Consider the following 24969-nt stretch of genomic DNA (forward strand, 5'->3'; position numbering starts at 1 on the left):
GCATGTGTATTTATACATTTCCTTTAAGTTGCCAAGGAGCTTCCTTCAAAATAATTTCATATCAGTAATTTGTCTGTTTTCAAGTGGGATACTATTCCAGTTTGCAGAAACAATTTTGCTGAAGCTTCCTTCCGCTGTTGTCAGACTGAATGGGGACCTGACTAGTACAAAGGCATTATTATCTTGGTTTCCAAGTACATAATAGGTGTATTTAATTTGTAGTATAGATGTAAAGGGAGGGGCCATTGCATTCGTGGCAGATTTTATAAGCAGGAGTGGACAGGCGAAGAGAAGATCTGCTTGGCATAAGTAGGTAATTCACTTTATGGAGTCAAGCAAAATGGTTAGTATTTATACTAAGGGACTATACTGATGATCTGCCAGATTGTGTGCATGATAACATTCATCTCCCTGTAGAAAGACAGGTCTGGGTACTGCTGGGAACCAAGTAGTTGGCACTGTGGCCAGTGCAGGACCTGGTGACCACTGAATCACCACTTTCTGCTCCATGGCTGATGCTGCAGAAAAAAATGAACATAAATAGGAAGAAACAAAATGAAGAAATATAAGAATAAGAAAATTATAACACAGAAAAAGAGAACAGGACACAAACAGCAATGGTCAGTATGCTGTGGCACACTTTGTTAAGGGAGGCCCAGCACACAATGTTAATACCAATGTTTGAGGACCATCTTTGATAAGGCAGGATATAACACTGGGAGATATGACTGTCTGTGCTCCTGTCAGTACTGTGTAGGACAGTGACACTCAGTATGGATGGTAACCAGTGTGTTTGCAGTGGCAACAAGCAAGGAAGAAATAATGAAACTGAGCAAATTAAACTTTTAGTTCTGTGGAAAGCAGACTTATGTGAAGTTATTTGAAGTTGCCATACACAGTCTGGCAAATGCATGTTGGCAAAACACCACAGAAAACATGCATAAAACTAACAATGTGAACAGGCAATAAACATCTAATTACTGCTGTAACAGTTCAAATAGAAAACTGAAAACCTCATTGCAGTAACACCTGCCTTCAGTACAGTTGTCATACACATGCGGTTTCAGGAATAACTGGAACAGTTAAGGACATTAGCTAAGTTACAAAAGCAGTTAAAACTCTAACAGTCCCAAAAGAAGTGAAGAAGTTTACAATGGTTAGTTTTTAAAATGTAGTGCAAAAGTGGCCAGTGCTGAAGTAAGCAGGTTAAATACAGATACAGGTGTGGCAACAATACAGTACCCTTATCCAAGTACCTAAAGAGTCTGCCCTATCTCCTGTGACAAGCTAGTCTATTTTCTGTAATCTCCTACTCTAATGCAAAACACAAAAAACACATCAATGGGCACAGCATAACCCATGAATAGTAGAAAGAGTCTATACATATCCATGGAACCGACAATGTACCCAATTGCATAATTAATAACATTAATCAAGCACTGATGGACCCAGTCCTTAATTCTTCATCCTGAGCCTAGCAGCTAGCTTCGTCCAATGAGAGTGGCACACAGCTGTTGATGCCACCTCATGAGGGTGGCCACAGCACTGACCCTATATATAATAAGACCTACTAAAATATGAGTTAGTAAAAATGAACATTATTGCAATATTGTGGCTGTCTCTCCCTAACCTCTTCACATTGCTGGAGAAGGGATCTTGCTGACACCTCTTCAGAACACTATACTTGTGCTGGTGCTACTCACCAGACTGGATGATGTCCCTGGCATCACACACTGCCCTTACAATTTATTTTATTTTACATTTGTTGATCGGGATAGTCTGACTGGGTACATGCCCATTTTCAGCAGAGGCCCGGGGAGAAAAGCTCCACAGATTAAGAACAAACAAGTATGAGATTTCTACACAGCAAGCAAGTATTCATAGGAAAACACATGATTTAACAAAACTCCATACTTTTAAAGTTACAAAGTACAAAATTCATTGGTAGTCGCAAGACTTAAAATTCCATAGTTTAAAATTAGAGTAAAGTAGTACTTAGAATGTACTGGTTTACAGTAATAACATTGATTGAGACAAGTTTAAGTAAAAGGGGGTTGGTAGTGGATGTTAGGGTTAGTTTTGTGAGATGTGGTTGGGTTTAAAGTTGGAATGTGTATAATTGCGGACTGTTGGTTTGGGTGTTCACAGGTGAGGCACTATAAGAAGGAGTCACGATTCTTCTTGAAGGGATAGAAGTGAAAGGGAGCACGAGAGTGGGTCAGAGGGTGTGTATGATAGGGGTCAACCTGGTGGGTAGCAATGGCATGAGAGTGGGTCAGAGGGTGTGTATGATAGGGGTCAACCTGGTGGGTAGCAATGGCATGAGAGTGGGTCAGAGGGTGTGTATGATAGGGGTCAACCTGGTGGGTAGCAAGGGCATAGCCATGAGAGTTTTAGGTGTTCTTTTAGTAGCTTTTTGAATGTAACCATTGAGTTGGCTGAGGTAATAGCTGAAGGTAATGAGTTCCAAATTTTATTGATGTAGTTAGGGAAGAGGGAGTCACCTGCTGTGGTATTGCTTTTGGTCACCTTGATTAATCTTTTATCACTAGAGTGAAGCTGTCTGGTATTAGTTTGTAGTTTAAGTAGATTAAATTGTGCTGTTTTTTTTCAGAAAATAGTAGAAGTTTATGGACGAAAGAAAGCTGATGGAATGAGAGGAGATTTGGGAATTCAAGACAGTTAAGTTGATTTAAAGAATGACAGTGGTGGGCATGGTAGGGGGCACCAGTAGCAAATTTGGCAATTTGATTGTAGCAGATGTTAAGCTTGGCCATTTCAGTTTTGGGTAGGTTGGTGAAGATGGGAGCGGCGTAGAATAGTGTGGAGAGGAGGTGGGTTTGAGCTATGGTTATTCTAGCAGGTTGTCTTAGAAATGGTTTGTTTTTATAAAGACTGCCCAGTTTTTTGTGAATGTTTTTAATAGTCTGATTTATATGTAGATCAAACTTGAGGTTGTTGTCAACAGTCACTCCTAGCAGTTTAGTATGAGTGTCTAAAGAGATGACAGTCCCATCTCTGGACACAATATTGAATGTGTTGGGCATTGAGATGGATTTGTTTGGTTTAAATAGCAACAGTTTGTTTTTTTTGGGATTAAGTAATACATTTTAAGAAACCAGGTTTCTGTAATTTGGAAGGTTTTTTGGGTAATGGAGAGGAGTTTGTGTGGGTCGTTGGCTGAGCAGACTAATGTTGAGTCGTCAGCATACTGCATAACAGTTGCAACTCGGCATATGCTGTGGAGATCATTAATAAAGGTGGAGAATAGAAGGCTTCCCAGAATGGGCCCTTGTGGGACTCCTGTGATAATAGGCAGCAGTGAAGATAGGTTGTTGTCCCATCAAACTGCTTGTTGTCTACCAAGTAGATAGTTTTGGAACCAGGCTAGTGCGTGATCACTAAGGCCAAGATTAGTAAGGGAGTGGAGTAGTTTGGGATGGTTGACCATATCGAAGGCTTTTGACAGGTCCAAGAATATGGCAGATGTTAGTTTACCTAAGTGCATGTTTTGGTCGATAAGGTTTGTAAAGGAAATAAGGGCTGTGGTTGTACTGTGGGAAAGGTGGAATCCATGCTGGGTAGGAGAGAGAAGTTGGTTATTAAGTAGGTATGGCATAAGTTGGTAATGTATACAATTTTTCAAGAATTTTTGCTAGTGGGGACAGGATGGCAATAGGACAGTAGTTGGTGAGGTCGGTGGATGTTCCACCTTTATGTAAAAGGATGATGTAGGAGGTTTTCCAGATAGGTGGGATGGTGCTTTCTGATATAGATCTGTTAAGTAGAATAGAGATTGGGTAGGCAAGTTCATTAGCAGCCAACTGGAGGTATTCTGCTGGGATGCCATCTGCTGCTAGGGTAATAGGCTTAAGTTTGGATAGTAAATGTTTGACATAATTGGTAGGTATGGGTTGGAAATGGAAGGTAGTTTGGGGACTGACTGCAGGTTTGGGGATATTGGTAGTAGTAGTAGTGGGTTGTTGTTGAACTAGTTTAGAGATGGTTTCTATGAAGTATTTGTTCAATGAATCAGGTATGTCGGTGATTTCACCAGTGGAGGTTAGTGATGGGGTGGAGGGTTTGCCAGGGTGAAGTAGTTTCTTTATTCCTGCCCAGAATTTTTGGGGGTTGTTTTGGTGCCCGTTTTGCAGATGTAGAAAATAATTATTTTTATCCTGGAGAATAGTTTTTTTGGTTTCATTTCTAAGTTTTTGGAATTGTTCTTTAGTTGCTGCAGTTTTTGTGGCTCTCCAGTGATGCCAAGCTCTATTCCTTTGAGAAATCTTATTTTTGGGCAAGTGGCACGCATTAGCCTTATACATGGAACACTCTTAGCAGGTGCTCCCTGTGATGTACATGCAACAGGTGCAGAAAGATTTTAGTCACCTTGTTGCACCATTTTGGATCCCTTTAACCTTCAGATCCTGAAGAGGCCATATCTGCTCACTAGGTCAATTGGGGTGCAACCCCACACATTCTGAATACTATATAACATGCTTCAAAGGGCAGAGTATCATTGTGCACATCTGTGATAGCATATGATCAATATCACAGGGCTGGGTGACTGCTGCTTGTGGAAATGCTCCACAGGCCCACAAACCATATGTGATCTACATGCCCAGTTATGACCATGATAGGCAGCTAGATAGCATGATGACTATGGCTATTACCATGCTGCAAATGTGTAGTAGCACAGTGCAGCTATGCAGCCCTGCAAATCCTTTTTGGTCCCAGTGCATGCGAGCAATGCAGGCCAGGCCTCATAGTGTGTGATATGGCTGATAATGCATTCTGCTACTAGTGTGATTCATGGAATATCTCACTAAATGACCCCATTATCATAACTGTCATGCTATGAGCCCCTTAATAGTGTAATAAGCAGCAAGGTTACCATACTGTGGAAGACAATGCTAAAAAGACTAGTAGACTTCAATAAGCATAGTGATGAAAAATGACATGTAGGGAAATTTACAGCAGACAGAATTACTGATAATGAACACCATATTCCAGGGACAACACCAGCATACATTACTGACACTCATACTTTTCACAGAATACAGATTGCTGTGGACTAACAATCCAATGGCTCTGGCAAGGATACATATGATTGCCTTGGGATATGGGTATGCAGCACAGCAAGGGCACAGGGAACAGACAAGACATATTGTAATGCTGGGTGACCTTCCAACCCATCAATTCTGCATGAAACATGCAGTGCAGCCACTGTCGCCATGATGGAGGGAACATCAAGCCATGGCTCAGTGTCCAAACATGGCAGGTTGTAGTCCTGCACAGACCATAGGAAACAGGCAAGACAGCTGACATATCTGTTGGTAGTGGGGATTCTAGAGGAGCAGAAGGAGACTATGTTGTATATCCATATGGAAGAAATGCTTGTCCTGCTTTCAATGCGTAACCAATGTGCTGTAAGCACGTTAGCAAGGGATACTGTATGTACACTACATATCAACTTATAATATTATATTCTAGAACAGAATACCAGCAGTAATGTCATCAATTTTCAGAAGGCAGAGCCAACCACAGGAATTGTGGCACAGTGAGATGAAAGGTGTTGTCCATCATGGACAGTCCTGGATACTAACACTGATACAGCTGTGTTTTCACATGATTACTAGAGGTGTTATCATATCAGAACAATGGCAATGCACTGAAAAATCCACTCCACAGGAGTCTCGGTTCTGCTGCAGGCCCTATGAAACCATGGTGGGAGAATCCTAGAAACAGATAACATGGGGAAGTCACCAGAAACCAGGTGTGGCTGGACATGTTGCAGCAAATAAGTACTGTTAATGGACTTAAGCAGACAGTGCTACAGATACATTACAGGGTCACTAACATAATCCTACATGGAAAGAAGGGTACCTGTTATTTAATTGACTGTCTTAAATGTCGAGTTTTGGAAGCTGGAAAGGGGAAGTTCAAAAAATAGAAATGTTGAAGCCATGGAAATTTGAATTCTTTCCCAGAAAAAGAGTTCAGTTAGCTGTTTCCGCAGCTTCGACATTTTCTGTACTGTGGTGCGAAAGTTACGGATCAGGTTAAGGTAAGTGTATGAGTATGATGGACATTGGGGTTAGGTTGCGGGTAAGGTAAGTGTGCAAAAGTGACGGACATTAGGATTAGGGCGCAGGTTAGGTAAGTGTGCGATAGTGACAGACTTTAGGGTTAGGGCGTAGGTAAGGTAAGCGTGTGATAGTGACGGACTTTAGGGTTAGGGCTTAGGTAAGGTAAGTGTGCAATAGTGACGGACTTTAGGGTTAGGGTGTGGGTAAGGTAAATGTGCGATAGTGACGGACTTTAGGGTTAGGGCACGGGTAAGGTAAGTGTGCAATAGTGATGGACTTTAGGGTTAGGCTACGGGTAAGGTAAGTGTGCGACAGTGACGGACCTTAGGGTTAGGGCTTCAATTAAGGTTAGTGCATAGATAGTTGTGTATGTAAGGTGTAGTGTAGGTTTATTAGGTTTTTGGTGTGCTTGTGTTGTGTGTGTTTTTTGGAACAGCAAATTTTTTCCCTGGGAAAAAATTTGCTGTTCTGAGGTTTCGTTGTTGTCATATTTCGAACTTCCAAGTTCGAACATGTGGTGTTCAAAAATTTGGAAGTTCGATTATATGACATAGACCTGGAAAGAACAGGGCAAAAGACATAGCTGAAGACAGGCAGGTAATTTACACATCTCCCAAACAATATTGCTTTCTGACAAAGATTGAACAATTCATTGTAACACTCAGCTGAGAAGCTCACAGGGTACTAAGTCCAGGTGGACTGGATTGGTCAGGACTGTCTGTTTGTTTGGGATGTTCCAGGTGACCAGTGGCAAATGTCAGTCATGTACATTGTAGGTAGCACATCAGCCTGGTGTACACATACATGGGTATGTTCATTACTCTCACCCAACAACATCAGGACTGCAGTACATGTCACACATGTCCCATTTCTGTGGAGAATGTACCAGGTGATTTGTGTGACATTGCAGGCAGACATTACCAAGAACCTCAGCACACTGTACTACTCACTCGTAGTATTCTATGTTTCCATCACCCAAGGATATCAGTCCTGCAATGTATGCTCTTAGGTTATATATACTCCTGGCATGCAGCTGTCTGATGCACAGAGATACCAGCTTACACACAGTTAAGTTATCTTTATATTTTGACATATTCCACTTGGAAAGGATCCTTCAGTACAGGACGGTACATGTGTGAGTTCAGCACTTCTGTACAGGCTAATGAGGATGGCATCATACATGTGGCATAGTCAGAGAATGCAGTGGTATGGTCAGCAATGACCAGTGGAGGAGATATTCTGAGGGTTCTGCAGATACCCAGGATGGTGTTCCTGCATCATCTCTGTTTATTGACAGATATCCTAATCATGTGCATCCTATACATGATACACAAGCAGCAGAAACACAGACATAATCTAAGGGCCACACAACCTCTGAGCTGCACACATATAGCATTGTGAAGAGGCACACTGGTGTTGATTAATACCCTGAGGTGGGTTATTCCATTTAGTTGGTGTTATCCTAGGCATCAATCAGTAAATGCGCAGGGCTGTTGCCCAAGTACAGATAAATGATAATTGGACATTGTCAGAAGTGCTCAGTGTGCTGCATTTCCTTAGTGAAGATGTCCATTGTTGCCATGAATACCTTCAACAACTGCACACAACTCCACGCCAGGCCTTGGACACATGTGGATATGAACAACACTCTTCTGACTCCAGCATGGCCTCTGCTCCTTACTGTGGCTAATCATGTAGATATGGATAAAGCTCTTCTGGCTCCACCATGGTCTCCACCCCTTACTGAGGCTAGCCATGTAGAGGTGGATAAATTTTTTCTGGCTCTACTGTTGACAACACTCCAGGACTTGGACACATGTGGATATGAACAGCACTCTTCTGGCTCCACCATGGCCTCCACCCCTTATTGTGGCTAGTCATATAGATGTGGATAAAATTCTTTTGGCTCTACCACTGCTACCATCCCTGGCCATTGAGGTTCACATGGACAGCATCTGTCCAATTCCAGTGTAGGGGCATCCTACCACATATCCCACTGAGTGCCAAAGAGTTTCACAGCATCCAACTCCTTCCAAGTAGATGTCTCCCCAAATGACACATAACCCTGTCTGGAAAGAGTGTATTGGCAGTCACCACTAGTCAAGAGAACACAATAGGATCTGCTGGAACATTCCCATATATGTGGATAATATGAAATGGCCTCGCCTGAAGCACACGTCTCCAGACCTGACTCAAGGGAGGGATTGGCATAATGGTTAAGGTCTTTACCTTGACAACAGAAAGCACAGAGTTTGATAATGACCTCTAGCTACTGGCAAGGTTTGTAGTAGTCTGCAGACTGATAGCCTAGTATTTACAGAATTGAGGTTGGCATAATGGTTAAGGTGTTTACTTCACAGGTAAAAGGTACAGGGTTTGATTCTCACCTTTGGAAGCACAGGCAGGCTTAAAAAGACCCTTCAAACAGTGAGGTATATCTTGTCTTTGAATCATTCTACATTCTATTTCAATCATGAAATAAGGCTATGGTGCAAATCACATAGCTAATTTACATTAGCTGTGCCCACAGACTACCATATTTACATGAAATATTGTCCATCTCACAGCTCTGGCTAGAGACAGATCATGGCCAAATGGGCCCTAGATAATGGACTGCCCCAGTGATTTTCCATATCTGAATTTCTGTATTCACTCACTCATGGGTGTGCACACACCACACACAAAACACAAATTTCCCATCTCTCTACTCCCATGAAATACTCAAGAGCATGTCCTTCAATAAGGGTCTCTAATCTCCTGCTTCAAAAGGATATTTCTGACTTACTTTAAAGAGATCAATTCAAATCTCCCATGTGCTTCTGCATGAGATACTGTATTTTGTGTGTGTGTGTGTGTGTGTGTGTGTGTGTGTGTGTGTGTGTGTGTGTGTGTGTGTGTGTGTGTGTGTGTGTGTGTGTGTGTGCATACTCACACTGAGATCTTCCTTTCTTTGCTCTGGATGATCTTGCACTTCTATGCATGCTGATGCTTTGTTGCTTGCATGCTTACACTGAAATCTTCCATTCATTGGAAGACATTTTTTTTTTTACAATCAGGCCAGGACTCCCATCCAGCACTGGGCCCTATGCAGCTGCCTAGATCTCCTTGTGCTGGATGCAGCCTTGGCTCTTGAAATACTTGTTGGAGGCTTCATACTGCCACAGCTTTACAGAGGTATTTGAATCACTTCCTCAGAAGTGTAGCTAGGGTGGGGCGAAAGGGGTACCCTTTCCCAGGCGGAAGGTACTAGGGAGAGCAATCAGCAGATGCCAAGTGGGTGGTAGTGCAATACCTGCATTTAGTCAGACCAACTTTAAGAAATCTGTTTTGGAAAGCCACTATAAGTGAATGCCAGTATTGCATTTTCAGTCAAGGTTGAAGCACTATTGCCTCCTTCAGTGCGTATTTTTGTATCAAGCAGCTTGCTACAATTATTTAGAAAGAATAATTGTTTTCGCTTGTAGGATTGTTTTCTTCTCCCCAGAGTTGAGGAGAGGGGCACTAAGTACCAGAATGGCTAGCTACAGGTCCATTTGTTCCCTTACAGTGCAGTTAACACCATTCAAGAAATGAGGTTGCGCAGTACATGATGTCTTTCTGAATACCCTGCTATGTCTTATTTAATATTTCAAAGTCTTTTGTTAATTCTTTTGTGTATTTTAGTAGTTACACATAAATCGATAATTAAAAGTTAGGAAAAAATCTGGTATACCTCCTTTGTCAAAGTCCTTGAATATAACCACTACTGTTTATAAAAATGAAATTTGCATTGTTAAGATGAGAGGTAAATAAGTATGTATTAAGTATAGATTTTGGGCTAAACTGTCTATATTACTGAAGAAATATAAAGATAATAGTGATGATACTATTTTTTTTAAATATGGGCTACATTACTACAAGAAGTTTGAGTATCTATTTTTTTCTTTAAATTAAACACTCCTTGAGTACTATTCATTATCAAACTGTGAGGTATCAAAGCATGTTCTTGCACTGAAATCCAGAATACTCAAGTTGGTAGCATTCAAAGACCATGTACGACTGCATTTGTCCAAAAGGTGCAGAGAAAGGAGTATGCAAATGACTGCATAATGACATCTAAATGAAGAAGCTCATCTAATGAGTGCAAAAATGATTAGCAAATGAGGATAGGGGAAACAGGTTATAATTCATAATGGTCAGATACAAAGCCAGCAAGCAGTTATGTCTTAGTTTTAATAAAGCAAACCTGTAGTAAATGCTGGCATTGCAAGAGGAGCAATGCTTGAAGATGCAGCAATAATATTCTAGTGGCAACATCTACTGAGTCCTGCCATCAGTCTCCAAGGTGAGTGATGATGCCACATGTGCCAATGAAAGTGGTACAAGAAGAGATGTACATCATATCAGATTAACAGGTCCACTTTTGTGAGGACAATGACATCATGTGACCATCAGTTAATATGTATGGCCTACGTGTGACACATGTGCACTGGCCCAGCAATCAAGGAGCCTCAATCCTCATCACTAACACCAGTGAGGGGGCGTCCATATAGGGAAAGGATAATAAATATACACACACAGTAAAGTACAATTTCCCTTAAGAGTGCACAGAGATCACAGTCAGTCTGAGGCTGGTTTTCTCTTTCTCTCCAGGTCCCCAATAAAACTCCGCACTGGCACAGCTATAGGGTCCAGATCTCAGCCTAGTGGGCAAGCTAAAACCTCCAGCACCCTCTCTGCCCAACCAGTGCTTCGTGTCCTTGTCCAAGTAGCTGACACACACACACACGCACACACTTTGAGATATACAACCACACAGACACTCCTGGGGAAGGCTGGCACAGGTTCTCCAGCTGTGCCCCTTTTACCCAGACTATACAGTAAAAATCACTGCCACCACCCAGCTAATATTTATCAGCTACTCAAGGGTCCTTATGAGAGAGTGTCCAGTTATACTGTACAATATTATTATCTAAATGGTAAGTGCAACTGAACAGTCAAGACTTATTTTAGAGTGACTTGGTACAGTATCACTATATACATGTAATGTACTCTTAGAGCTTAAATTATCTCTATACAAAACAGCCACAGTTGAAAGGTTTAAAAATATTTAATAATAAATAATAAAAACACAAGAGAATACTTCTTACTACTCAGTGCTAGTCAAAAGTTCAGAGATCACTGAGAAATACTTAAAATAATACAGTAGAAAAGTTCTGACATTACAGAAAAACAAACTAGTCTAATTTTCCTATTTCCTACTTATATCTAAGAGGAAAACACAGTTCTAAAATTCTACTTGCATAAAGACACAGGCAGAGTGGTAAGCTGGATGTTCTCAAGACAAATGCTCCCATTCTTTCTGTCCTGAAATTGATAACAGTACCACTGATTCATTTCAGATTACATCATTTCTTTCTGGTTCCCAGGCTAACAGACTCTCAGAGGTTAATAGGCCCTTTGATCTTGCAGATGGTCAGGAACCAGAGCAATAAAAGAAATTATACATGCAAATTCTAGCCATTAACTCTGGCCTCAAAACAATAGGCAGAATTCCTTCATCCAGACATATCGTCTCCAAGCCCTGAGATCAAAGACAGCCAGGAAATGCTTGACTTATCAGCTTTCTTACAGCAGAGTGAACTGTTGTTATATTTTTGCAGTTCCACATTTAACACCATTTTTCCCATTTTAGAGAACAAGCCTGTGGCTTATATTAATATTTACAAATGACAGAATTATCTACAAAATTCTATCTGGCTAGGCTGGCAGCCTTCACCCATCTTCACACCACATACTGGAATAAGAGTGCTCCTAGGACTTTCTGTACATTAGGATACAGAGGTATGTGTAACATTTCTATACTAGCTACAGGAAATTTCTAGAGACCAGCAGGGGATGCAATGGTTATATATCTTGGGTCGACCTATAAAATCCTCAAGATCATCTTCAATCATCATTAGCCCCCTTTCCCATTTTCTACATTGGGGTGTCACATCAACTATCTCCATCTTTCATGATACATTACCACTTTCTAACCCTCTTCAATGGTTATACTTGACTGTTACAGGTATTCTCTAATGCAATTCATCCATCTCTTCACTGGATGCCCTTGTTCCCTCTTGCATGCTTCCCATCTTTTCCAAATTTTCTTTCACCGGTCTGTCTTCTGCTTGCCTGTATATATTTCTAAATCACTGTAATCTATTCTCTTTGACCCTCTTTGCATTTGGATCTATGTTGTCTTCCACTCTGATGTTCTTATCTCTCCATCTTTGTCACAGTGTACAGCCTACAATTCATCTCAGGCAGTTTACTCAATCATCTCTAGCTTCCTCAACTGATGTGCTTTCTCTGTCCAGGTTTCTGTACCATACAGTTGATGTCATATCACTGTTTTGTACATCTTACATTACAGCTTCTTTGCATTCTTTTGTCACACACTATCCCCGACACTCTGTGCCAGCTGGCTGCAGCCCCTGTGAGTCCTAATCTTGATCTCCTTATTCAGACTTCCCTTCTTCTCATCCACCCCTCCATTATACTTGAAGCTGTTAACCTCTTCCAGTATTTGACTTTCAGTCTCAATTTTCAGCTTCTTCTCATGTCCCCTCTTTAGCACCATGACAACTGTCTTGTTTTTATTCGGTTTATCCTATGTGCCTTCAGTTTTTCATTTTATTCCCTTGTTATTTGCTGAAGTTCATATACAGAACCTGTTTGTAATGCCACATCATCTGCATACATTAGCTTTATTGATATGTCCTCTCTGACCTGTTTGGTAATGTAGTCCATCAGTAGTATAAAGAGCAGTGGACTCAAAACTGAACCCTGATGCATCCCTACTCTAGAAACCCCCTTTGAATCCGATCACTGGTTGTATTTTTATTAGGGGGTCCTTGTACATAGTCTGCACTAATTTTACCAACGTTTCCAGACTTCAAACCATTGTAGAACTACCCAGATCAGCTTGCTTGGGCCCTTGTAATATACTTTCTCCAAATCTAGGAATGCCCATTTGAAAATTTTCCTCAGTTTGAGCTTTTTCTCAATTATCTGTCCCACTACAAGCATTACATCTGCTGTGGTGCATACTGATCTGAATCAGAAGTACTCATCTCCCATCTTACTTTGTATTAGCCTGTGTATTCATTTATCAATCACCCTCTCCATTTTCATGCAGTGAGACATGAGTAAGTCCTCTATACTACCCACAATTGTGAATGCCCCCTTCGTTCTTGTACACTAGCACTAGAATGCTTATTCCCAGTCATCCAGGATATACAGCATTTCTCTATACTGATACAAGTATTTTCAGAATCAGAATCACAATCACATTTATTGGCCTAGTATGCACACATACAAGGAATTTGACTCCGGTTTCAGTGACTCCAAGCATGAATTACATAAATGACATACATACAACTATTAAGAACAAGAAAAATTACATACATGCAACTATTAAGAACAGGACAAAAAAGTAAATGTACATATACATATACATACAAGGTAAAGTGCAACTCAGTGCAAGAAATACTAAAATAAACTCTGAACGAAACAAGTATTAACAATATGTAAATTACAATATGTACACAATACTGCAGAATCCTTAGAGACTTGGGGAAAAAGAGTATCCCAGCCTAATAAGCTGAGTTAACCATTTATGAACTTGATGACCTGTGGAAATAAAATGTTCTTATATCTACTTGTTTTGGTGTGTATTAATTTATAACACCTGGCTGATGGTAATATCACAAAAGGATGGTGGCCTGGATGTGAAGGGTTGGTGATGATTTTTCCCTGCCCTTTTCATGACTCTGGAATAGTACAGGTCCTGTAAGGAGGGCAAAGTAGCACTAATGATATTTTTGGCAGACCTGACTATTTGATGTAACCTATTTTTATCATGATTAGCCAGAGATCCAAACCACACTGTTACAAATGAGCTGAGAACAGATTCAATGACTGCGGTATAGAACTGAATCAACAGTTCCTGTGGGAGGTTAAACTTCCTCAGCAGTCACAGAAAGCATATTTGCTGTTGTGTCTTTTTTGTGACAGACCCTACATTGGTCTCCCACTTCAAGTCCTGGGAGATTATAGATCCCAAAAACTTTAAGGATTCCACAATTGACACAGCAGTATTAAATATAAAGTGGGGGGATAATATTGTAATACCACTCCTAAAGTCCACTGTCATCTCCACAGTTTTAAGTGTTCAGTTCCAGATTATTCTGACTACAACAAAGGGCCAGCTGCTCAACCTCCCATCTGTATGCAGACTCATCACCATTCCTGATGAGACTGATGATAGTTGTATCATCTGCGTATTTAATAAGTTTGACAGAGGGGTTCTCAGAGGTGCAGTCATTAGTGTAGAGGGAGAATAGCAGTGGGGAGAGCACACATCTCTGGGGGCACCTGTACTGATCGTGCGATAGTTAGATGTAAATTTCCTCAGTTTCAGCTGTTCCAGTTTCAGGAGTCATTTCTCTCCATATTCACCCAACATTTTGATCACATCCTTTGTGATCTCATCTGAGCCTGCTATTTTGTCGGACTTCTTCTTCCTTAGTACTATTCTTGATTCTTCTAGGAGTGGCTCTTCTTTCTCTTTCATTGCTGGTTGTGTCTGGAGCAGTACAGATTGTGTGGGCTTTTTCTTCATTCAGAAGCTGCTGGAGATGCTTCTTCCATTTGCCTTTGATGTTTTGTGGGCTGGTGAGCAGGTTGCTGCTGGCATTCCTTATGATGGGTACCTGATGACTATCTTCTTTATCAGCCTGCCTTTGCCTTGCAACCTGATAAAGTTTCACTGTGCCATCTGCTGAACTACTTTACAGAAACTGGTGGAGTTCCTCTGATGCCTTGTCCTTTGCTATTGTTTCTGCTTTCTTAGCCTCTTTGTTAGCCAGACAAGATTTCTGCCTAGCCTGATCTGTCTTTTCCATCTCCTACTTTTTCCTGCTCTCCTTCTTTTGATAACTTCCTGGACTTCTGCACTCCGCTACCTGTTCTCCTTATATACCTCATTTTCATACCTGCCTCAACTGCATTTCTGTTCAAAAGTCCTCACACATCCTGTTTTGAAATACAGCCATTCTTCTTCAACTCTACCTATTTTCTCTTCTACAAGAGGTGCTAGAGACCTAAGAGTTTCCTTTAATTCTTGTGCTTTTGCTTCAGTTAACGTCCAGGTCTTCAGCATAATCTCTATTGATCTTAGCATCTTCTCTGACCACTGCTTGCAGCTGACTGTGGTCACCAGTAGCTTTACAGGCTTTGTCCACCTGAGCAGCATATTGAGCACTCTTGTATGTTTGCACAGCACCATGGCAGTCATCATATTTCACACATATATGACATTTATTTATTTTTTTAATTTAACATTTGTTTACCGAGAAGGTCCGACTGGGACAGAGCCCAATTTCAGTGGAGGCCCAAGGCGAAACACTCCAGATGCATGTGTTTGAAATGTGGGAGGAAACCGGAGCACCCATAGGAAACCCATGTAAATGCAGGAAGGACATGCAGATTCTGCACAGAAGGCACCCAGCCAAGAATCGAACCAGAGAACCTCTTGCTGTGAGGCAACTGCTATCTACTGTACTACTATGCCACCCACTTGCAAGTTATCTGTATCACTTCTTCCCACAATGCTGGCCACATCCTCTTGAAGGTCTTGCACAATGCCGATTACCTACTAGGACCACCCATTAATGTATCAATAGCCACAAACAGTACATATACGTGTCTCACCTCTGTTTCTTTCCTCCCATATCTCTGCTGTGCTACAAGTGACACAGGATACTCACTGGAATCCAGGTTGATGGTGCTCATTTGAAACTCACAAAACATGGCTGAACAGAACTTAAACATCATTCACAGCTAAGCCAGGAATGCAGTAGACCATGTGTTCAACTTGTTTAAATCTTAGTTCTGCCTACGCAAGTCTGGGCATCACTGCAATATATCCTCATCAGAGCTCTTTTCAGCATGCTGCATGCTCCATAGCATAATCCTTTGGAAGCTAGTCCAGCCATCTTCACTGGGACCCCCCACTGCTGCAAAAGCGGGATCCCGTGCAGGGAATGACGTCTGTCTGTTGTACTTGCCTAGCCTCAACAGGTGTAACTTTAGCAGTGGTGTGCCTTTTGGATAAAAATTAGAGTGCATAACTGAGTTATAGTGCTCACCTCACAATCTATCTTAACTCATGTAGTGCATACAACTGGCAGTTGCATTTATACGGGAAATATGAAAAAACTTATGCATGCTAGCAGTTCCCTGATTTTGAATGTCCAAGGTATCTAAGGAGCACATCGGCATTGGATAGTGTTTGCTGTCTGACATCAGTCTAGGCATAGCTGCCTTATAGAGCATGCATTAATGCTACTAACCTGGATAGTCTCCATAAGACCTATGTGGTATATGGACATTCCTGGAACACATGTCCACTCCTCTCTGTAACATGCCTGTCCCCTTGCTGTCATTCAACAGAGATGCCAGGAATGACTCATCAACAAACATTGTTGTAGTAGAAGGAGGGCCGCCACTGGACATTGTCCTATCCAGCACTATGTTGTGTGCAGTCATCAAGATACATGTTATGACACACATTTACACCATGGTTATCATGTATGACCCTGTTCCATATGAGAGATGAGCACTATTAAGTACACAAGAACTTTTAAGCTTGCCTGCGTAAAGGCGTAAATGGCTAGTCATCTTATGGTCCCAGTGATCACTTACCCAGTATGTTCCTATGTTCCTGTCATGTTGTTCACAGGCTTCTGCCATTGCTGTTTGGTATCACTCTTCCCAGTTGTGGTAATGACATCATTCACCACTGTATCCCACACTATCTTACAGATTCAAGTTTTGCTTTTCAGGTCATAATTATTACTATGCACCTTTTGTTGTACAATTCACTGGTAAGCATTGTTATATTAATCAGTATCTTCCATATGTTTGCCACAGATTCCAGAGAGATAAGCTGACAAATTGTAGGTGGCATCTGAAGGAATGCATTCCTGCAGGTGGGGTAGGTTCTCCTGCACCCTGCTTTACTTATATGTGCTAACTCCATTGTTAGACAATGGTGGAGAAAACAGAAACACATGGCAAGGATGAAAAAATGGCTCACTCAACTGTAATCTTGCAGGTTAGGCAGACACACAGCTACCATGAAACTAACAAAAATTCATGGCTCTTTCATAAAGCAAAGTCTTCTTAGACTCTCTATGTAAAAGTAAAGTAAAACGGAATACAGATTATGTATACTAACTGTGAGAATGTTATGTATAAAGAATCTAACCTAAAGTAAGGTGTAGCTTATCTTCTACTGCTGGAATTCTGTAGCATATAAAGGGAATAAAAACTGGGTACTGGGTGGCCCGACTCAGGCCAAATCCTCATTCTGAAAAACGTGTGTGTGTGTGTGTGTGTATATGTGTGTGTGTGTGTGAGAGAATTCTCTTATTCTGCAATACATTATTAAAATAAGGATATTAACTCACAATCTGCTTACTTAGCAGACCCCAGTTTTCATGCATATGTGAGTAACAATTTATGATTATGGAAATGTACTAAATATGCGAGATAGCTTTTCAATATTCAAACAATGGGTTTTGAATTATTTTCAGGTGTTGCCAGTTGTGATGACTGCTTCATAAACAATTGCAATTATCTACTTTCTGATTACACAAAACTAAATATGGATGAAAAACAAAGACCCTTAATATCTGAAGTACTAACCTACAGATAGTAGTTGTTCTTGAAAAATTTGTTAGCTGAGGCATAAAACTCCAAGTACTAAATTTGCAATATCAATGTTTTGTGGTACAGAACTGCTGACCAAAACAGAGCTGTATAAAAATAAATTATATTTTTTATGCCTGAATGTACAAAACTTAAACTGATCTTGTTAGACAATCAACATTCATCTTTTGGTAGAGGAACTACCTTAAAAAGTACAATTAAAGCAGCTAGCATCAAACTCAAATGGCTCAATGACATTTTATAAGATGCAATGAAACAAGTCTGCACTAAGAATGCATCATCCACAAGAAGGAAACATTAAGTCAAGCCTCCAAGAAAGATTATTTAAAGTGCTTTTTTTCACATACAAAAGTCAAGACCCTGCACCTTCAATGTGCTGCCCACAGTGATTGAAGCCATATCAGTAAAGACAAATGGCCTGATTATGCATTCCGATGAAGCTTCTCTTTCTGCCATGCATATCAATTGCATTTACATAACAAGAGTTACTGACCAGAATGCATACAGTGCAACAAAAGATACTGGATATCAGGCAGCAAAGTATGGAAATGTGTCATTTTTATCTAGCCTGCTGTTAGAAATGAAATGGAAATACATTATTTGCAGTGCCACATTCAGCAGAGAATGGTTTGCCATTATTTTGCATCCTTTTATTGATTGCATTTTATTCTAGTCCTACTGTAGTTATGAAAACATACATTTCTGAATTAATGCATTTTATTTACATTAACTATCTTTTGAAATTTATAGAATGACAGTCTTTGTTGTAAAACTGAGGCAAAATAGAATGCCCTCCGATCTACGCTATTCATTTGTCCTAGCTCTAAAGTTTAGAATTCTACCTTTTAAAGTCATTGTCACAGTTGCTACTCTTAAATTCCAGTCACATTTACCAAAATAATAAGAATAAGCAGATACAAAACTAAAGCATTGTAGCTATGAATTGCATAAAACTACAATGAATATATGTATCATCTTATCCAGACCACAAGCTAGTTCATAGCTTTTCACATCAGGCTTATGAGTACCGACCTTTGTGATGCATGATTACCATTAGCCGATGCTGGAACTTCAGATTAGCCAGTTACTTGCCAGAGCTGCTTCTTTCTACTTCTTTGGAGGACAATAACCTTATTCCCAGGGATAATTTATTCCTAAGTTTTTTTTTAGGAATGGGTTACTTTCCGTGTATGTTCAGTGTATGCTTCCAAACAGGGTCTGAATCAGATGCACTTTAAAGGCAACTAGAAGATTAGTATAATGTCATTTTGCTAGCTGAGTATGTCAGTCTGCAGAGCAAGGCAAAAATATAAGCTAAACATTAAAAAATAGAAAAGGTACATCAATAAGCATTTCAGATGCAACTTGATTTTATTCTGCTGCCATCATTTTGCATTGCTGCATCACAGAGTTTAGATCAATAATTTGGTTCTCAGCCATGCTGTCTCTTCTTCAGTGTCTGCCCTTCTTTCCGCTGTCCAGGTGGATTTCTATCAGGTGCATCTGTTTGTTCCCGTATCCCAAAGACATGCTACAGATGAACTGGCATTCTTTTAAAATTCACGAATGTATCCATGCCATGTGTGAGTGGCTGTGTACATATGCTGATGCCCCATTAAGGATAAGTTCATTTGAATTATATCTAGTGAGTGCTGGAATAATATTTACCCCCCCCCCGACCTGTTACTGATTAATCAGAGAATGAATACGCAATATCACAGCACAAAATGCAGAGACTCTAGAATGTCATTTAGGTGATCATTACCAGCACTCTGACTTTACTTCTCAGCCGTCCCTGATTTTCATGGAATCCTTGATTTTGGCTTAAGACTTTGCTCTTTCCCTTCTAAAATCAATGAATTTCTTACAAAGGGTGGTTGACTACCTTCAAGAAATAATGGCAATCATTATGGTTACAGACTTGTTTTACTTCATAAAATTCAAGTCTTCCTCTGTAAATTAGCAATCACCTAATTTTAATACGCATCATGTTTTATGGAACTCGTTCTCGACTATTATTGTTTTTGCACCTGATTTTGGAGATAAGATGTTGAGAGTTATGACCCTGACTAGGAAAAAAATAACTTTTTCCATATAATTTGAGATTTGAAATAAAAGGGGGTGCAAAAGTAGGTACATTTTAATTGGCCAGATGGTACATTTTAAAATGAACTTAGAGTGACAGCCCTAAGTCTTACTCGCTTTGACCCAGACTATGTTTTGGCTGGCATGGATTTGACTAGTGACTTAAATTACTGGTGGAGTCAGCATCAGATGCTTATGAATGAGTAGTTGTGGTCAGTCTGCCGATCTTGAAGATTGAGTACAGGGATAAAAATAGTTAAAAATCCCACCACAGTAGGTAGAATGCTCAACATTGAGTTCTTCTCGCTTAGGTCCTCAAAAGTCTAAGCCTGCCTTAGGAGTGCTTACACTCAGGCTGGGTGAGTGTCCAAAAGCAAGCACTTGCTTGTTGTAGTCAAGATTTGCACTGCATTAGGTGGCTAATAGGGTAAGAACTGATAGAACATTAAAACATCTTCTGTCTCCTAAACTCCATGTGGATGACAGTTGCACTTTCAGGCTCTTGCAACTTACTTTTTATATCTTATGGTGGCAGGATCAGGGAGAAATGAAGATCCTGATTAAGGACAGGGTTTGATAGTTATCATAGCAAGTGTTGGAACAGGTTTCCAAAAAAATGGTATGATACAAAAATACATTTTGACTGATTCCTGGCCTAGAAAACATACTGTGGTGAAGGGATTACTGAACCCCTTGTGATGCTTAGACCCGTGTTGTTTGGAGCTTTGTGCTCCTTGTAACATCATATTTGGCAACTTGGTCAAACAGGAGCTGCTAGACAAAAGAGATCCATAAAATTGTCCTCAATGATAGTTCTAAGAATAACAGAACCTCTCCACAGGGATATAGGAATTCACCCCCAGAACCAAGTTTGGAGCTGATGATGACTGGTGATTGCCTGCTAGTAGGGTGATCCTAATAGCTGTGGTAGAGTAAGTTTGAAAAAAAAAATGTGTGGAACTGCCATGTGGACTCATCATTCAAAATTGAATGGGAGGATCACATATTTATTTAGTTATTTTTATTTTACATTTGTTGACCGGGATAATCCAACTGGATGCATGTCCATTTTCAGTGGAGGCCCGGGGAGAAAAGCTCCAAGGGTAAGCAGATACAGCATTACATAATACCAGCATTACATATTACAAACAGACTATTTACAGAGATTACATAAGTAAGCAAGTTAAACAAGTTCCACAGGTTACAGTTAATCCTGAGCACAAGTCAGGATTAAATTAAATTACACAGTAAACTGGTTAACAGATTTTTACACATTCTAGAGAGAGTTAGCCAGGCTTGATACATTGACATAGCCAGTTAAGTGACAAATGTTATTTGAGTCTAGTTTTAAATTGACCTAAGGTGGAAAGTAAAGTAATATCAGCTGGAAGAGAGTTCCAGGATCTACTTACAGAGTTTGCAAAGAGAGAATCACCGGCTGTGTTATTAATTTTGCTAGTTTGAATTAGTAGTTTGTTAGAGGATCAAAGCGGTCTAGGATTGTTATAGGGGGTGATAATATTTTTAAGTGCAGGAGTATTGTCCGGATTATAGAGGATTTTATAGGCCATAATCAGTTGGTTATACTGGATTAGGCTGGGTAGTTCAAGCCACTCAAGCTGATTTAGATTGATGCAATGATGTGTCCTAAAAGGCAGCCCAGTGGCAAACCTGGCAATGTGGTTGTAGAAAATTGAGAGTTTGCTAAGGACAATCTTGTTTAAATTTGAGAGTAGAGGGGATGCATACAGAAGGGTTGAAAGAAGGTGAGAGCGAGTTATGGAAATTTTAGCTGGAGGGGTTAGGGAGGCTTTTATTCTGTAAAGTGACCCTAGTTTTTTATTGATGGTTTTGATAGTTTGGTTAACATGTAGGTCAAATTTTAGATTATTGTCTATGATGACACCTAATAGTTTTGTAGATGGGTCAGGGGAGATTATTGTGCCATCATTTGATTTTATGGTAAAGGTGAAAGCGGTAGACCTACGTGTTGGTGAAAATAACAGCATTTTAGTTTTTTTGGGATTTAGGATCAGACGATGTTCAGAAAGCCAGTTTTCTATTGTACTAAAGGTTGTCTGGGAGCTGATCATAACTCTACTGGAGATGTGGCTGAGCAAATCAGAGTAGAGTCATCAGCATATTGGATACAGCTGACTTTTGGGATGACAGTATAAAGGTCGTTAATGAAGATGGAGAACAGCAAGGGACCTAGTATAGAGCCTTGTGGTACTCCAAGGGTGTTAGGTAGAAGGTTAGAGAGTTTGTTCTGCCAGAGGACAGCCTGCTATCAACCATTCAGGTAGGATTGAAACCATTGGAGGGCTCCAGTATCTAGACAGAATGTTTGCAGGGTGTGGATTAAAAGTTGGTGATCAACCATATTGAATGCCTTGGAAAGATCCAAAAAGAGGGCTGAGGATATATATTTATTGTTGCGATTATGGTTTATGGTGTTAGTAAAGGCTAGGAGGGCTGAAGTAGTGCTGTGATGAGGACGGAAGCCATGCTGAGTGTCTGCCATAAGGCGATTTTGGATTAGGTGGTGCATGAGTTGTCTATGAATACATTTTTCCATAATCTTTGCAAGTGGAGAGAGTATAGCTATTGGCCTATAATTGGAGAATTCAGTAGAGCTGCCTCCTTTGTGAAGTGGGATTACATAGGATATTTTCCAGATGGTGGGAATTTTAGCTTCTACTATGGTTCGATTGATTAGTATTGAGACGGGGTAAGTAATAGCATCAGCTGATTTTTGTAGGTACTCGGCAGGGAGTTGATCAGCAGAAAGTGTAGTGGGTTTTAATTTTTTGATCAAGGTATGGATAAGTGAAGTGGCGACTGGTTGGAAGCTAAACACGAGTAGGTTTCTAGGGGGTGCTACTTTCAGGACCAGGGGAGCTAGGAGGTAGTTGGCTAGCTAGGGCTTGAATTGTTTCAGTAAAGAATTGGTTAAAACTATCAGAAACATCTTTAGGGGTTTTATCAATAGTAGCAGCCGGGATTGGGGTTGACGTTTGTCCAGGATGTAGTAGATTATTTAAACCTGCCCAAAACTTCTGAGGGTTATTTTGATTTACTGTCTGTAAATTACAATAGTATTGTTTTTTGTCTTGTAGAATTGATTTTTTGGTTTCGTTCCTGGATTGCCTGTATTTAATGTGATCTTGAGGGTCTTTAGAAGAACGCCATAAAGCCCATGCTTTGTTTCTAAGGGTAATTTTGAGTTTAGACTCCATAGAAAGCCATGGTGCAGTTTTTGCCTTGGTTCTCTTTGAACGAACAGGTGCATACAAATCAAGGATCTCAAGGAATTTGTTGTTAAAGTATGCTACTGCTTCCTCTAAGGGGAGGTGTTTTAGAATAGACCAATTACATGAGTTTAGTTCTTGATGGAATTTGGCAGGGTCAAAGTTTTTATTGTTTCTAACCTTTCTGAGTAAGGGTTCTTGGGAATTAATGGTTTTGTGCTTAATTACATATGTGAGAAGGTGATCGCTTAGACCATTAAGGAGGGTACCAGAGGTGTACAGTTGGGGGTGACTGTTTATGAGTACCCAGTCAAGTATACTTTCTTTTTGGTTGGGTTTACCTATCCTGGTAGGGGTGGATATGATTTGTGTAAATGCAAGCAGGTTAATATGGGTGGTTGGGGATTCTGAGGAACAGGTGCCCCAGTCTATGTTAAAGTCTCCAAGTAGTAGGGTTTCTTGGGGGTAGTGACATGATAGCCAGTGCAGGATATCCTCAAATGTAGATATATTGTTACTTGGGGGAATGTACATACAGATGATATTAATGCATTTATTTTTATTAAGTTGCAATTTAGTGGCAAGAATCTCTGAGTTATTAATCTCAGGAGGTTGTATTACATCTATGGTGACATAGATTTATAGAGTACAGCTACCCCACCCCCCTTCCTCGAAGCATGATCCAGCCTGTGTATGTTGTACCCAGGTGGTAACACTTCATTGTCTTTAGTGTTAGGTTTTAACCAGGTTTCAGATAAACAAAGAATCTCAGGGGAGTGGACATCCAGAAGTACATGCAATTCATGTACCTTGTTATTAATGCTTCTAATATTGAGATGACAGACTAGGAGAGAGTTAGTTGGCCTATTAATTGTAGGTTTGTAGCTTAGATTGCAAGTAGAGGGGGTATGTGTATCTGATGTGAGTGGAACAGGGTTGGGGTGAATATCACCACCAAGTATTAGGTTGAGTCTATACTTGGTGATGAACTTCAGGAATTTGTTTATTAGTTTGTGGTAGTGTTTGGATCTAGAGCTAATGTGCCTGGGGTTGAGATGTTGATAGACTGAACAAGATGTTGGATAGGATCTGGTACTGTAAGTATGGCTGAAGGTGGAAGGATTTACAGCTGGGGTGATAGTATGGCCTTTTGGGACCTGAAATCCCATGAGAAACTGGTTTTCATACAAGGTAAGGAGGTATGGTGTGAACAAGAGAGGCAGTAAAGAGGAGTATATTATTATCTGTGATTCAGCTAGTGAGTTAAGGAACTGTTTTACCTGGTGATGCAACACCAGAAGATAGAGTGGTGAGGTAAAGGTACTGGAAGGGGGATGGGAAAATGCCAGAGGAAAGCTAATAGGTGCTATTAAAATGTAGGTAGTAGAATGGGGGTGGGTGGAATTATCCCAGATGAAAGCAGATAGGATCTAGAAAGTGGGGCAGTGGCTATAGTACTATAAATTTAGAGGTACTGGGGGCAGGAGGGAATTGGGGGCAGGGAGGGGAGCGAATAGAGCCCGAGCGTAGCGAGGCTATTGCAGTTTACAAGGTTTCCTAAGGTGTCCTAAAGCTATAAGGTAAGTATTACAGATCTTAATGTAAGAGTCAATTTACTTCAGTTACGGGGAAGGAGGCAACCACTCAAGTAGAAACAAAGAGCCCTATGGCTGACCAATATGATGACCTGCTTAATTACAAAGCACTGTAAGTGAAAGCTTACCAAATGCTTTTTGTGTGTGCAACCTACTCTGTTTAAATGTTGAGAGAAACTGATTGTAGTC

This window comes from Protopterus annectens, chromosome 14.part0, assembly GCF_019279795.1.
Source record: "Protopterus annectens isolate FY-2018-M chromosome 14.part0, PAN1.0, whole genome shotgun sequence".
Lineage (NCBI taxonomy): Eukaryota > Metazoa > Chordata > Ceratodontiformes > Protopteridae > Protopterus > Protopterus annectens.